Source organism: Astatotilapia calliptera, chromosome 7 (genome assembly GCF_900246225.1).
Source record: "Astatotilapia calliptera chromosome 7, fAstCal1.2, whole genome shotgun sequence".
In the NCBI taxonomy this organism is placed as follows: Eukaryota; Metazoa; Chordata; class Actinopteri; order Cichliformes; family Cichlidae; genus Astatotilapia; species Astatotilapia calliptera.
This window is the reverse complement of record NC_039308.1, coordinates 48,345,549-48,360,152: the sequence shown is the minus strand read 5'-3', so window position 1 is coordinate 48,360,152 and position 14,604 is coordinate 48,345,549. Positions and strand designations below refer to the sequence as shown.

The following is a 14,604-nucleotide window of genomic DNA, read 5'->3' as shown; positions in this document are numbered from 1 at the left end:
CTTGGAGAAAACTCTCCTGAGTTTCTCTGATACGCCGGCGTATCAGAGAAACTTGTCACAGGACAAGACTCAGCAGTCCATCTGCATCTTAAGGATAAAGGACACTCTTTCGAGGATGCCAATGTTCACATTTTGGACAGAGAGGACAGATGGTTTGAAAGAGGAGTAAAAGAAGCCATCTATGTCCACTGTGAGCGACCATCTTTGAACAGAGGCGGGGGTTTACGACACCAACTCTCTGCCATCTATAATCCAGTTTTGAGATCCCTTCCCAGACGCCTTAACGCCCACTCACATCCTGGGCCATCTGACCTCAGGAATTTGCATGATAAGGTGGGGCCAGGTTTCACAATGGACACACCCGAAACTCTGGCTGATTGGGACCCACGCCCAGTTTCCCACCTTGGCTCAGGCGATTAGAGGGTCATCAGGGGGTCCTTTTGTCCCTCTGTGGGGGGATACTCCCACTAGGTTTATATCTGGGACTCTCCACCATTTGACCTTAGAACTGAAGAAGCTTCTCGGATGAGAGGTGAAACGTCTTCAAGCAACTTAAAGAAGTCCAGACGCTTTTCTTTGCAAGCTCCTTTGACTACGATGACCTGGATGACTGAGAACCTTCACAGACATATCGTTGCTGACCACCTCCATCCCTTTATGGTTTGAAAGGATGGAAGGAAGGACAGAGGCTGTGGCTTGATGCAATTTCTTTAGTTTTTAGTTATTTTAATATATATATTTTTCTTTTAAATTTAAGAAGTTTGCATTTGTATGTTTGTGTTAGTGAAGAGCAACATTATTTTTTTGTGAAGCAGTGAGCACTGGCGCACTAACAAAAAGTCTCCTATGTCTTCATATCCACATTGTAACCATGTTCTGAAGGGTACTTTGTGGATAATGCCCTACTCCACAAAGATGCGATCATTTCAAACTGGTTTCTTGAACATGCCAGTGAGTATTCAAATGGCCTCCACAGACACCAGACATTTGCATCATGGATATGCAGCTGATAAATCTGCAGCAATTGTCTGATGCTATCATGTCAATATAGAGCAAATTCTCTGAGGAAAGTTTCCAGCACCTTGTTAACTCTGTGGCATTAAGAATTAAGGCAGCTCTGAAACACAAAGGTATAACGTGACTGGTGAGTGTATATCATCATAAATAACACATTGAGGTAGTGCAGAATGAGAAACCCTCTGTTACTGCTATTTAACACTCACAAGCTGAAATCACATCTCTAACATCTCTAAAGAGACCATAAACTGTCCAGCAAACTGATACATTTCTCTAATCCTGCTTTTCAGTGAGTGAGCACAATAAAAAGGGAGCTCAGAAAAGGCTTTGGGGTCCTCAGGGTCAGGTTGTTGTTGGATCAGTTTCCCCCAACCATCACCATGTCAGCTGTAGCAATCCATCACACAAGGCCCAAGCACTGGCCTGGGAGCCCCTAAACCAACAGTGACTGGCCACAGAGAAGGGTGAGCTGCTGTCCCAGGCCCTCCCACCATCACCTGTCACCTGTTATTGTCAGCAGCCCTCTGACTCCTTATAGAAAACAGGGCAGCAGCTGGCCTAATGAAGCAGACTGTGTGATGGGTGGCCTTTGCGAGTGTGTTAAAGGTTGCTCTGTAAGTCCTTTTGCTGTGTACCAAGGCCTCTTTTGCCAAAGGAAAAAAAAAACATCTCGCACCAGAACACCTTATCTAAGGGGGAATGAGGTTTGCTGGGCACCAAGAAAATAGCTTTCATTTAGTAGGGAGGGGAATGATCAAAAGCCTTTCATGGTTTGAAATTATCTCATTGTTTGTTTATATAACAGCTTGAGAACGGGTGAGTCATTTGTTCTTTGATTTCATTTAATTGCCTGGAAACATTATAAGCAGCGAGCAGACCTCTTCAGTTACAGGCTGATCAAAACTCAAGGGAGAGAACCAAATCAAACCAAAACTGAACAAACAGATGACAATTTATAGATTTTAAAAAATTACTTCTCTCCATGGATATATTGACCCACTACCAAACCAATCTGTGAAATCTGTGAAAAGTACAGAGCACCAATGGTAGACCTACCAATTCTGTTATTCTATGGCAAATGCCAATCAGGCTACACGTTGCTGGGCAGTGAGAACAGAGCTCACCAGAGGACATTAGCCCCACAGGCCATCCTCATGAAGTCTGTTTCTGATTGTTTTATCAGAGATATTGACACTAGTGGCCTGCTGGAGCTCACTTTGTGGCTCTGGTAGTGGTCATCCTGTTCCTCAGATACCCTTCCCGCTGATGGTTTAAGGACCTCTATGACCCAGTCCAGCTATCCAAGCCTGTCTCCTGGAATCTCCTGTATGCTCCTGATTTGTGTGCTGAGAGACACACAAGCCTACTGGGAATAGCACGCACGAAGGTATCATTTTAGAGGAGCTGGACCTGTGTAACCTCTGTAGGATCCAGGTGTCACCTCATGCTACCAGTAGTGACACTGACCCTAGCCAAATGTCTGTGGCCTCCATCTGTAAAACAATTCCTGTCTTGTGGATTGCCTCACTGTCTAGTGCACCTGTTGTTAATTTTATGAAGACCAAAGCAGCTGAAACTGATTAGAACCCCCCCCACCACCACCACTTATCTGACAGATCAGTAACTCAGTTTAATTGTCACGATGCAAAAAAGTGTTCCTTTAATTTTTTGAGCAGTATACTTATATACTGAACATGGAGCCCACTCCAAATACATATTCCCCATGCGTCTTTCATGAGAGGCTCTCTGCACACTAAATGTCCACTTGAATCACCACTTGATATATATATATATCACATATTTATATGGCCTCAAAGTAAAATAGAAAATAAAGTCTGTATATCTCTCTCTAGTTGTTGTTTGCAGATTAGTTGAGATTATGTGTGATTTTCTTTACAACAAAGTATTGATTGCAATGATTATTAAGCTCAGAGCAAAAACAATAGGTCACCAGCTGGTTAGCAAATGAAGCACTGAGCTGCCACTGGCAGCTCAGTCAAGACTGCTGCTGATGGTGAGAACTACAGTCAGAGAAGTCAGATTGTGACTATTTGTCGACTTGTGTCATACCTGTCACCTCATAAGAGGACACAGCAGGATCCTGTTGAAGGTCTTCAGGGACATCAGTGTATGCAGAGTGAAATCTGAATCTGTTTGAGGTGTGCTTTTTGCACTGTGGGGTGGGGTTGAAGCTGGCATTAGCAACACAAAAGTGACAAAATCTTCACTGCTCACAGGAGCTGACTCTGCCGGCTGAGCAATCTAACTATTCCGGCTATATTACACCAGTTTGAGACAGTGTCTGTGAAAGAATTTGATGAGGCCTAACAGATGGGATTGTTTTTAGATCAGTCTGACAATCTAATACTGGTAAACATGTTCATGAAATAAATCAAATTCTTACCATTTGCAATGTGTATTTTCTTGGTTTAGCAGTAATTATACAGAAAGGATGAATGTCAAAATCACACACAGTTCTCAGTTCTCATTGCCTAAGAAATACAAAAAAATAACCACTAAAAACAGCAAGAATGAAATAAAACAACAGATTAATCTACATTATTTTTGCTGTGTTTATTGATTTATGACAGAAAGCATCAGTGCAAACAAACCTAAATGAATTCCTTGTGAAAGCTAAATAATGAAGGTGATAACAGGAAATTAAGGGAAAGTGACAGAGTCAGCATTACCTTAAGTGGAAAACACATGGGGACAACTGTTAGACTGCCATTAGGACCTCACACATAGACAAAAGCAGGTCAGCACCTCAGCTGTCTCTTGACATGTGGGTGTAAGAACCTGGCATCAGGGGTGGCCATATCCAAAGGTGTGCAAACCACAAAGTGATTCAAGAAAAGAGACGATGAGAAGTTTTATTTACTCATCTCTAATCTTAGCTTGATCAAAAGAGAGACATCCTCTTCTGGGCCATATCCCCAAAAATTCTCAGTAATGGGTTTGATTACTGGTGCTATTTTTTTTCTTGCTGTTATGTAACAATAAGTAGGTGGGGTCATTTGACTCTGTTTTGTCTTTTCTGTTTTCCTAGTGTTTGTTGTTTTACTGAAAGTTAGCTGCAAATCAGAAATCGCAAATACAGTTTTCTCTAATTGTATACCTAAAAGTGAGGAACTGTGACTCGGGAGCAATAGTGGAGAGTAAAAGAAAATAAAGTAATAGCTCTAAATATAGGGAGTGCAGAATTATTAGGCAAGTTGTATTTTTGAGGAATAATTTTATTATTGAACAACAACCATGTTCTCAATGAACCCAAAAAACTCGTTAATATCAAAGCTGAATGTTTTTGGAAGTAGTTTTTAGTTTGTTTTTAGTTTTAGCTATTTTAGGGGGATATCTGTGTGTGCAGGTGACTATTACTGTGCATAATTATTAGGCAACTTAACAAAAAACAAATATATACCCATTTCAATTATTTATTTTTACCAGTGAAACCAATATAACATCTCCACATTCACAAATATACATTTCTGACATTCAAAAACAAAACAAAAACAAATCAGCGACCAATATAGCCACCTTTCTTTGCAAGGACACTCAAAAGCCTGCCATCCATGGATTCTGTCAGTGTTTTGATCTGTTCACCATCAACATTGCGTGCAGCAGCAACCACAGCCTCCCAGACACTGTTCAGAGAGGTGTACTGTTTTCCCTCCTTGTAAATCTCACATTTGATGATGGACCACAGGTTCTCAATGGGGTTCAGATCAGGTGAACAAGGAGGCCATGTCATTAGTTTTTCTTCTTTTATGCTCTTTCTTGCCAGCCACGCTGTGGAGTACTTGGACGCGTGTGATGGAGCATTGTCCTGCATGAAAATCATGTTTTTCTTGAAGGATGCAGACTTCTTCCTGTACCACTGCTTGAAGAAGGTGTCTTCCAGAAACTGGCAGTAGGACTGGGAGTTGAGCTTGACTCCATCCTCAACCCGAAAAGGCCCCACAAGCTCATCTTTGATGATACCAGCCCAAACCAGTACTCCACCTCCACCTTGCTGGCATCTGAGTCGGACTGGAGCTCTCTGCCCTTTACCAATCCAGCCACGCCCCATCCACACTCAGAAAAATTATGGTTCTTCAATGGTTCTTCAGATGTCTTCATGGTTCTTTAAAGAACCATCATACGTCAAAGAACCTTTTTATTTTGTGGATGGTTCTTCAGCTATTACAAATGGTTCTTTAAAGAACAAAAGGTTCTTCATCCTTAGCAATCTAAGTTTGATGGTGTAAATGGCATAAATATTTATTCACTATAATGAGGCTGTGAATTATACTGTGTGTTTTCTTTGTGTGCATGTGTGTGCGAAGGGGGAGGGCGGGATACCTGGCAATTACCCTTTAAGAGAAGATGGTAGGAAACTGAATATTCAAATAAAAGTTAGAAATATTTGCTAACAATAGACACAATACACACATTCAAATACTGTACTTTAGTTTTAAATTTTAATAAAGCATTACTATTTTCTACTCCAATGCATTACTTTTGAGATTATTATATATTTTTGAAAATATAGCATAATGATAATACTAGTTATTGTAAACTTTACAAACCACCCAGTAGTATGTAAGTCAAATTATAAAATACAAGTAAATAACAATTGCAGAACAGAATGTCAGTGTAATGAACACACACTTCGTTTTGACAAAGCGCACTGCTTAGGTAAATGATCTGAGTAGTTGTTCATCACTGAGCAATTTGTTAATATGTGTTTCGAGCCAAATAAATGACAGGGAGCGAGAGAGTGACGTCAGAACACGTCATACTGTAACCTCCCGGGAGCGGACGGGGGTCAGTCGTTGGGATGCGCATGCGCAGACAGAGTGTGCGAGCGGCGGGCCGTGACCTTTCGGGGGAAAAAACTCACGGACGGTGACAGCGAAACGGATAACAGTCTTCAGTACCTGCTGAACTGTGAAGCTGTGGATTCTGGGACTGTTGGAAAAGGTAAAACATTTTCATTGAAACCTTATTACTGTTTTGTTTTTGTTACTCGTCGTAGCTTGCTGTTAATGTTGTGCTAACAGTAGCGATTAGCTAGATACGTTAGCCGTTGAGGTCAGCGCAATTTAGTATCCAATTGTTTTCCTAACAAAACCACTGTTATAATTAAGTGAAGCTGCTCCCAGCTAATTTGAACCTTTGGCTTCTAAAATATGTGGTTCAATTGCGTGCTGCGTACATAACCTAGTGTCAGCTAGACCGAAATTAAAATTTAATATATTGTTAAAGTCACTAAAATGGCGCCTGAAGCCTGTTGTGGCGTGAGCTCTGTGTCTGCTCTAGAAACTCTGAAATTCTGTAGATCTGAGCCGTACATTAAATACTCACATGAACCTCTACTTTGAATTCTGTATGAGCTGTATAAAATACAGCTATGCATAAGTGTTTTGAATGAATAACTCTTTATTGTCTAATCAAATAATATATAAATGAATAGAAATGTGACATGAGAAGGTGTGTCTTTGACTGTTCCTGCATAACTTAGTTTCGGACTAGTTGACAAGTTATGCTCCGGTCATTTGATGTTTCCAAGATAGATGTTCTTTTGTAATATAGTTAATTTTTTTGTATATTTCATTTATCCACCATCATACATCATACATACAAGCTAAGAAGAGGTCGTTATACTAACAAGAGGTATCAACGCCGGGCCAAAGTTCAGCACATGGTTAAAGTTTGTAATCCAGCCAGGGTGTAAATATCACTCAGCAGCCAGAGCTGAAGCAGGTAGCATCAACACATAAATCTACTCTACCCGGCTTAAATCACAAGAGCACCTCTGACCAAAAAGCTGTAGATTTTTCTTGTTTGCACAAATTAATCCAGATTCACATTAATTGTGTTCACAGCTCCAACAAAATGAGGAAGAGGAGGGGGAGAAACACAATTAGGTTGAATTACAATTGGATGGAAGGTGAGGACAAGGAGAAGGAAGCTTAGGATGAGGAGGAAGAGAAGCAGCAGGAGCATCTTTAGGGATCCCTATGATGTCATTGAGGTTTGTTTCATTAATATGGTCCTCTCACAAAGAACGATGACTTGTTTTAGTTCACGTACTTCCTGTATTAAATAGTGATGTGCAAAATGTTGTGAAAAACCATGGAGCAGGTACGTATAGTGCATCTGCAGGTAAATGAACATCAAATCTCTAAGACAGACTGAAATCTGTATATTTGTCACCCTTATGATAAAACCCATGTCAGCCATTGGTTTATGGACTTTGTATTTTGAAGCCTCAACATTTGCTTTATTGCTGTTGCTATGTTGGGACCATATTAGGATGAGGGATCAGAATCTGGAGTCATGCACACTATTGTTTTATTTAGTGTGTATCCATAAGATTCGTACAGCAGATCCAAGTTGTGCCTTGAAAACCGGAAAGTCGTCTGCATAGAGGAGAACTGTAATAGCAGGCTTGTACAAAGTGAGGCTTTGTGCACTCGTTTTACTTCTGTCACCCTGTTTTGATGCAGATTTCACTTGAAATCAGGCAAGAACTGGACTTATTTTTTATAATGTGTTCTTGTGAATTGATTGTGTATCGCATATGTTTGATTTGACTTTCTGCAAGACAACAGTCGTCCGCTGGCCAAAAAAGTTTTCCAAATACCTCCACTTGATCTAGCCTGCATTTAGAAAAGAATAGCAAAAAAAATCTGCACCTCCTGCTTCAGATGCAATTTGTGTTTCTGTGTTCAGAGGCAGCGGCGAGAGGGGAGACCTCGGCTCATCCAGCTGGAGAGCCTGACCAGGAGGAGTCTAACATTAACTCAGCTCTTCCAGGGCACCCTGCAGACTCGGCTGTTGGCATCGACGAGGGATGACGTGAACGCCAAACTGGAGTCCATCACTGCACAACTGCACGTATGCGAGTCAGACCTTCTGAGGAGGGTTTCACTTTTCTCTCTTCTTTATAATTGACTCTTTTCTCTCTCTTTCAGCTCCTTGTCTCAGAGTGGGAGGGATTTGAAGCACAAAGGGAGGAACTTGTCATTTGGTTGGCTGATATGGATGTGAGGTTGACCAGCTGACAGGAAACACCAGTGAAAAACTGAAACAACTGCAGGTGTGGGCTTGTTTTGATATGACATATACAGGGAGTGCAGAATTATTAGGCAAGTTGTATTTTTTAGGAATAATTTTATTATTGAACAACAACCATGTTCTCAATGAACCCAAAAAACTCATTAATATCAAAGCTGAATGTTTTTGGAAGTAGTTTGTAGTTTGTTTTTAGTTTTAGCTATTTTAGGGGGATATCTGTGTGTGCAGGTGACTATTACTGTGCATAATTATTAGGCAACTTAACAAAAAACAAATATATACCCATTTCAATTATTTATTTTTACCAGTGAAACCAATATAACATCTCCACATTCACAAATATACATTTCTGACATTCAAAAACAAAACAAAAACAAATCAGCGACCAATATAGCCACCTTTCTTTGCAAGGACACTCAAAAGCCTGCCATCCATGGATTCTGTCAGTGTTTTGATCTGTTCACCATCAACATTGCATGCAGCAGCAACCACAGCCTCCCAGACACTGTTCAGAGAGGTGTACTGTTTTCCCTCCTTATAAATCTCACATTTGATGATGGACCACAGGTTCTCAATGGGGTTCAGATCAGGTGAACAAGGAGGCCATGTCATTAGTTTTTCTTCTTTTATACCCTTTCTTGCCAGCAATGCTGTGGAGTACTTGGACGCGTGTGATGGAGCATTGTCCTGCATGAAAATCATGTTTTTCTTGAAGGATGCAGACTTCTTCCACTGCTTGAAGAAGGTGTCTTCCAGAAACTGGCAGTAGGACTGAGGGTTGAGCTTGACTCCATCCTCAACCCGAAAAGGCCCCACAAGCTCATCTTTGATGATACCAGCCCAAACCTGTACTCCACCTCCACCTTGCTGGCGTCTGAGTCGGACTGGAGCTCTCTGCCCTTTACCAATCCAGCCACGGGCCCATCCATCTGGCCCATCAAGACTCACTCTCATTTCATCAGTCCATAAAACCTTAGAAAAATCAGTCTTGAGATATTTCTTGGCCCAGTCTTGACGTTTCAGCTTGTGTGTCTTGTTCAGTGGTGGTCGTCTTTCAGCCTTTCTTACCTTGGCCATGTCTCTGAGTATTGCACACCTTGTGCTTTTGGGCTCTCCAGTGATGTTGCAGCTCTGAAATATGGCCAAACTGGTGGCAAGTGGCATCTTGGCAGCTGCACGCTTGACTTTTCTCAGTTCATGGGCAGTTCTTTTGCTCCTTGGTTTTTCCACACGCTTCTTGCGACCCTGTTGACTATTTTGAATGAAACGCTTGATTGTTCGATGATCACGCTTCAGAAACTTTGCAATTTTGAGACTGCTGCATCCCTCTGCAAGATATCTCACTATTTTTGACTTTTCTGAGCCTGTCAAGTCCTTATTTTGACCCATTTTGCCAAAGGAAAAGAAGTTGCCTAATAATTATGCACACCTGATATAGGGTGTTGATGTCATTAGACCACACCCCTTCTCATTACAGAGATGCACATCACCTAATATGCTTAATTGGTAGTAGGCTTTCGAGCCTATACAGCTTGGAGTAAGACAACATGCATGAAGAGGATGATGTGGACAAAATACTCATTTGCCTAATAATTCTGCACTCCCTGTATGTGTTTTCACAATGTACGGTATGTAGTATGTGTACTATAGAAAAAAACAAGGGTAACTACAGCTATTTATGCTTATTTATGTACTTTGCGTTTGTCGTTGGTGTTCTGCATTTTGGTGATGTGGCTAAGGTTGAACAGGCACGAGGCTGGTTGTTTTGTTATTTTATATGAATTTCCTGTGGTTTGTGCAACTTTCTCATGCTAAACAAGAACATCTGCCAGCAGTTTATTTACACTTTATTTGCACCACGCCAAGGGTGTGTTTCAGAAAGACTGTGAAAGCAGGTTTGTGGTGCTCCATTTAAACTCCTCATTCATTTAGTGACTGGCAAATCTCATATCAGAGCATACTAACTTGTTAAAATGAATGTCTTTACAAACACTGAAGAAGCTTTTACAATCAGTCTGCCATCAGTAGACACTGTGGCTTTATTATCAGCTCAGAACAAAATGTATGCATCTTTCTCATGTTGTGACTTTGTGGTCTGTAAAGCAGCTGTCAGCATTTTGTGAAATATTTGTTGTAGAAATCACTATTTAGGTAAAAGTAACCTGTGTGAGTGTTCAAACATGTGAAACTCTGGTAAATCATTAGTCAGTTATTATATTGCAGTGACTCATATTGATGTTGGAGATAATGTAAATATATGAGTGAAGATGAGTGTGCTAAAATCATTAAGATTCTAAAACTGGAATAAATTGAGCTTAAAGCGACCGTCAACAAATTTATCAGTGGAGCAGACCTCAGGGCATCCTGTGATTGGTTTTGCTTGGTGGTAAAATGTAGAAATCTTGTACACCTTTTGCACAGAGTGGCAACTTTCTCATACTCACATGTCTGAGATACCAGCAAACTCTTGTTGCACTATTCAGTTACCAGTGCAATAAGAGTTTTTTGGGGAAGGAAATGTTGACTTTTATTTAGATTTACTTCAAACTCTGTAGTTTCTCATGAACATTATCTAATCTCACTTAGTGTGTGTGTGTGTGTGTGTGTGTGCGTGCATAGTTTCATTGTTGAAGTGAGAATGCTGGGGCTTGCTTTTTGTGTTTTTGGTATCTGTTTTTATATGTGACATGACTTCAACTCAAGAAATAAAGCATTAAAAAATATATTAAGACATATTTATTAATGTCAAAATGCTCTAGATCAGGGGCGTCAAACTCATTTGACATCATGGGCCACATATAGCCCAGAGAAACTACATGATCATTTTGTGAAATTACAGAAAACGTTCTGGTAGTTCATCTTCCAGACTGTTTTGTAGTTATGAAATTGTAAATTATAACAAACACATTTTGGACTGGCTGTAAAGAAAACAGTCCTTTCTACAGCAGACAGTGAAAAAACAGGAACTTTTCTGTGATTTCATTGTTTATCCATTGAATGGCAGTTGGAGATTGGGGGGGGGGGTTAACAATCTATCTAATCTAGCTTAAAATCTATGCTGCTGTTCATATTTTCCAAACCCGTCGGATGGGCCAGATTGAAGTATTTGCTTTGTGTTTGACACTACTGTTCTAGATGGTGTGTTTAGTATTAAGAAGATCGTCCCAGCAGAGGGAGGGAAGGTGCTGGATGATGTTTTATGCAAATCATTCCAATATTCCAGCCTCGAGTTCAGTATCCAGCATCTTCTTGGCACTTAAGAAAGTCCGTGGCACCAATCAACACCGAGCTCAAATCCGAATAAGAGAGACAACAGATGGAGACGTATTTGCATTCCCGAGCAGTTGGAGTGAACAACACAACAGATGCTTTGCTTTTATTTTTTCCTGTGTTCGCTCGGACATTTGGAGGTATGGTAGGCAGAGAAGGACAAAGAGCCAAGGCCAAATATCTTGGCTCTGCAGGGACAACAGCTGGGAGGAACAGACCAGGAAGTCGTTTCACTTCATTAAAGACTCAGCATGAGAGCAGCAGAGCTTTCCTAGCTCACCCCGTTCTCATGATCACTCTACTCCTCCTCCCGCCTACTGGCCAATACACACTTGTGCATATGCCTTTCCCCACCACTGATGGTTATAAGTCCAATTAAACATGGCACCTATTCCTAAACCTTTCCCATCAGTGCAATAAACTATCCCCCAAGTCTGTTTCTATTTCTAACGTGGTCATTGAGCTTCTAAGCTCCTCACAGCTGATCCTCTTACAAGTGTGAAAGTGCTCTCTCCCTCTCCTCCATAGCGGAGCTGCTGTTTCACAGGTACAACAACCAAGGCTGGACTGGGACAAAAAATCGGCCCGGGCATTTTGACTAGAGACCGGCCCACCAGGATAAAGATTGAAAATGTGACGTCATTCAGGGGTAAAACCGCAAAGGATTCTGGGAACTTGTGGCAAGAGGTACTAGTGCACGCAGGCTTTCAATTGAACTCAGTCACACAGGATAAAAAGAAACACAAAAAATGGCAAGAAGCTGTTGTAATATTAACTGCAACAGCCGGTCGCATGACAGCCATGGGAAGCCGATCGTTTTTTTTTTAATCGGATTACGTCGTTGAAGAGAAATGTTTTAAGCCATGTTTCCGAAGTAAGAGCCGACGGATGGTCTGGATATAGGGGAGACCGGGGATAGTTGTAACATTTTTGACATTTCTGTCTGTAAATTGGAGCTCTTTTAAGGTAGTGGATTCAAAATGTAATGCAAAGTATTTACATGTCTCGGCTATTAAATAGTGCAGCTATTTTCTCTGCAGCACAATTACCCATTGCATGGTATGGCCTCAAACACAAATAGTGAAATGTTACAATTGACCCCATAGTGTGGGTTAGTTGTAACATAGTACCCTTATTTCAATAAGGGTACTAACAAAACATTAACATGTAATCTTTGTTTATTCAACACATGAATGCACTTAGAGCCATTTATGTAGCTCTGTGTGTGTGTGTGTGACAGAATGCAGAAATCTAGCTTTTGAACATATTCCAACCCCCCAAAAAGACAAATTATGGAATTTTCTGCAACTGAATATTTCATTAATTTTGGTTGGTCTTCCTTGAGTTTGGCCTCATTGGTTCAGTGGGCATTATAACCTACAACTCTTGCACCAATTTTGAACATAACAATGAAGCTGAAAAAAGGTAGTTGTTCACCAGCATCGCAATTCCATTACTTTTTATCATGGCTTACCTTGGTGTGGTTTGCAAAGTGCTTCAGAAAGATGAGGAAATCTGTTTCTTGCACCCATCCTGATTTATTTCCACTACCAGTACTTCCTACTGGTCCATCTCTGACACAGTGGTGTGCATAGTGTATGTGTGGGAACACAAACAGTGGAGGAATTGTGTTGCCAATGGCATTAACCGCATATACAAAAGTGACCAGTGAACCTCTCTCTGCTGATGCCGTTGCCCCAACTTGTTTAATATAAGTTAAAGTAATAGTGTGGTAAGTTGTAACATCTGCATTATTGTTACAACTGACCCAGACTCCTATAGCCATGAACTAGCTAACATTACAGCCAACGGCTAAAACATTAGCACTAAAGACCTACACAGAATATATCCCCATAGACATACAAATAACATAATTTAAGTTTGATGACTTTAACTGCAAAGCAGATAATGTTATTATAAATTGAAATAAAGTAGAAAAACTTACTTTTTGGCATACAAATTACTTTTTTTGGTGTTAAATTGTCTGTTTTTGACAAAATGTGCTGATTTTTCACATGTGATAGCAGAACTGAATTGGGCATGCACAGGATGAGTCACATCATTTGAAACTTAGCCCTGATTGGAGAAATTGGAAGTGTTACAACTGACCCACGTTACAACTATCCCCGGTCTCCCCTACCAAATATAACGTCTCAGAACACTCCAGCTCACATGTTAGTCTGCTCCAAGCATTCCCACAAAGGTCAGAGTTTTTTAGTCGTTAATACGTCATTTTTCTTAACATAATTGGTGATATAGGTTACAAGCAAGTCTGGCGCTGAACAGAAATTGTCGCGCTATGCTCCTTTATTTATTGTGCATAAATAGTAAATTGTCCTGACACAATATTGCGTTTCGCTTCTGTTATTATGGTACATTGACAAAAACATATACCGTATTTCCCGGACTACAAAGCGCACCTAAATATTAGCCGCACAAGCTAAAATCAGGGGAAAATCCTGTTTTGTACATACATTAGCCGCACCTGACCAAAAGCCGCAGGTGTTTCAATGTTGACTTATCATATGTAAGAGAATATGCACAAAGGGAATTGTCAGGAAAGAGATGGCTGTTTGGAGACATCACTTTTATTAATATTTTGAAAAACAAGTTATGGGTACATATTTGCACATGTAGTACATAACAGTAGCCTACAGCACACCAGAACAATAGATTCGGACTACCTTTTAGGCTCAGGTGCAGTGACACAGCTTTAACAAGAAGAAAAGTCAGTCATTCACCACCATCTTTCTCTTCTTCCTACACACTAAAACCACCAAAGTCCTCTTCTCCAGTGTCGGATACAAACAGGCTCAGGATGGCTTCGTCATCCACTCTCCGCTTCTCTCCTTCGTTGTCACTTTCAAAACCAAAGAAATCCTCATTGTCAGTGTCAGAGTCGAACACCCTCAGAAGGGCCGTGGCGGTGTCCTCCTCTCCATCATGCAGCAGTCCAGCCCTTCAAAATCCGTTGGTGATCGTGGATGTTTTCACACTTTTCCACGCTGTCAGAATCCACCGGTGGAGTTGGGCATAACTTGCTTTTTGGGCATAACTTGCAAGTTTATCGCCGCTCATCATCCACGACTCCCGCTGAACGCGTACCGCTACTTTGAAGTTTGTTTTTCGCGCTACTTCGTACGGCACTACGTTGCCTGGCGGACGGACATGTGACTAACATACCACTCTTGAACCCCGATCCTTCCGCCAGGCAACGTAGTGCCGTACAACAGCGGAACACACAAAACAAATCGT

General features: G+C 40.9%; 1 long non-coding RNA gene across 3 annotated transcripts; it reads left to right on the top strand.

Moving 5' to 3' along the window:
- Positions 1 to 5,847: 5,847 nt before the first annotated feature.
- LOC113026453 (uncharacterized) lies at positions 5,848 to 11,948 on the top strand. 3 transcript variants are annotated; one of them, XR_003272916.1, is made up of 5 exons: positions 5,848 to 5,979; positions 6,885 to 7,033; positions 7,735 to 7,899; positions 7,977 to 8,101; positions 11,215 to 11,948. It is a non-coding gene; the product is annotated as an uncharacterized LOC113026453 (long non-coding RNA). The 3 variants fall into 3 exon arrangements; XR_003272917.1 differs by lacking the exon at positions 5,848 to 5,979 and adding an exon at positions 6,470 to 6,762; XR_003272915.1 differs by lacking the exon at positions 5,848 to 5,979 and having other exon boundaries at positions 6,470 to 7,033.
- The last annotated feature ends 2,656 nt before the right edge of the window (positions 11,949 to 14,604 follow it).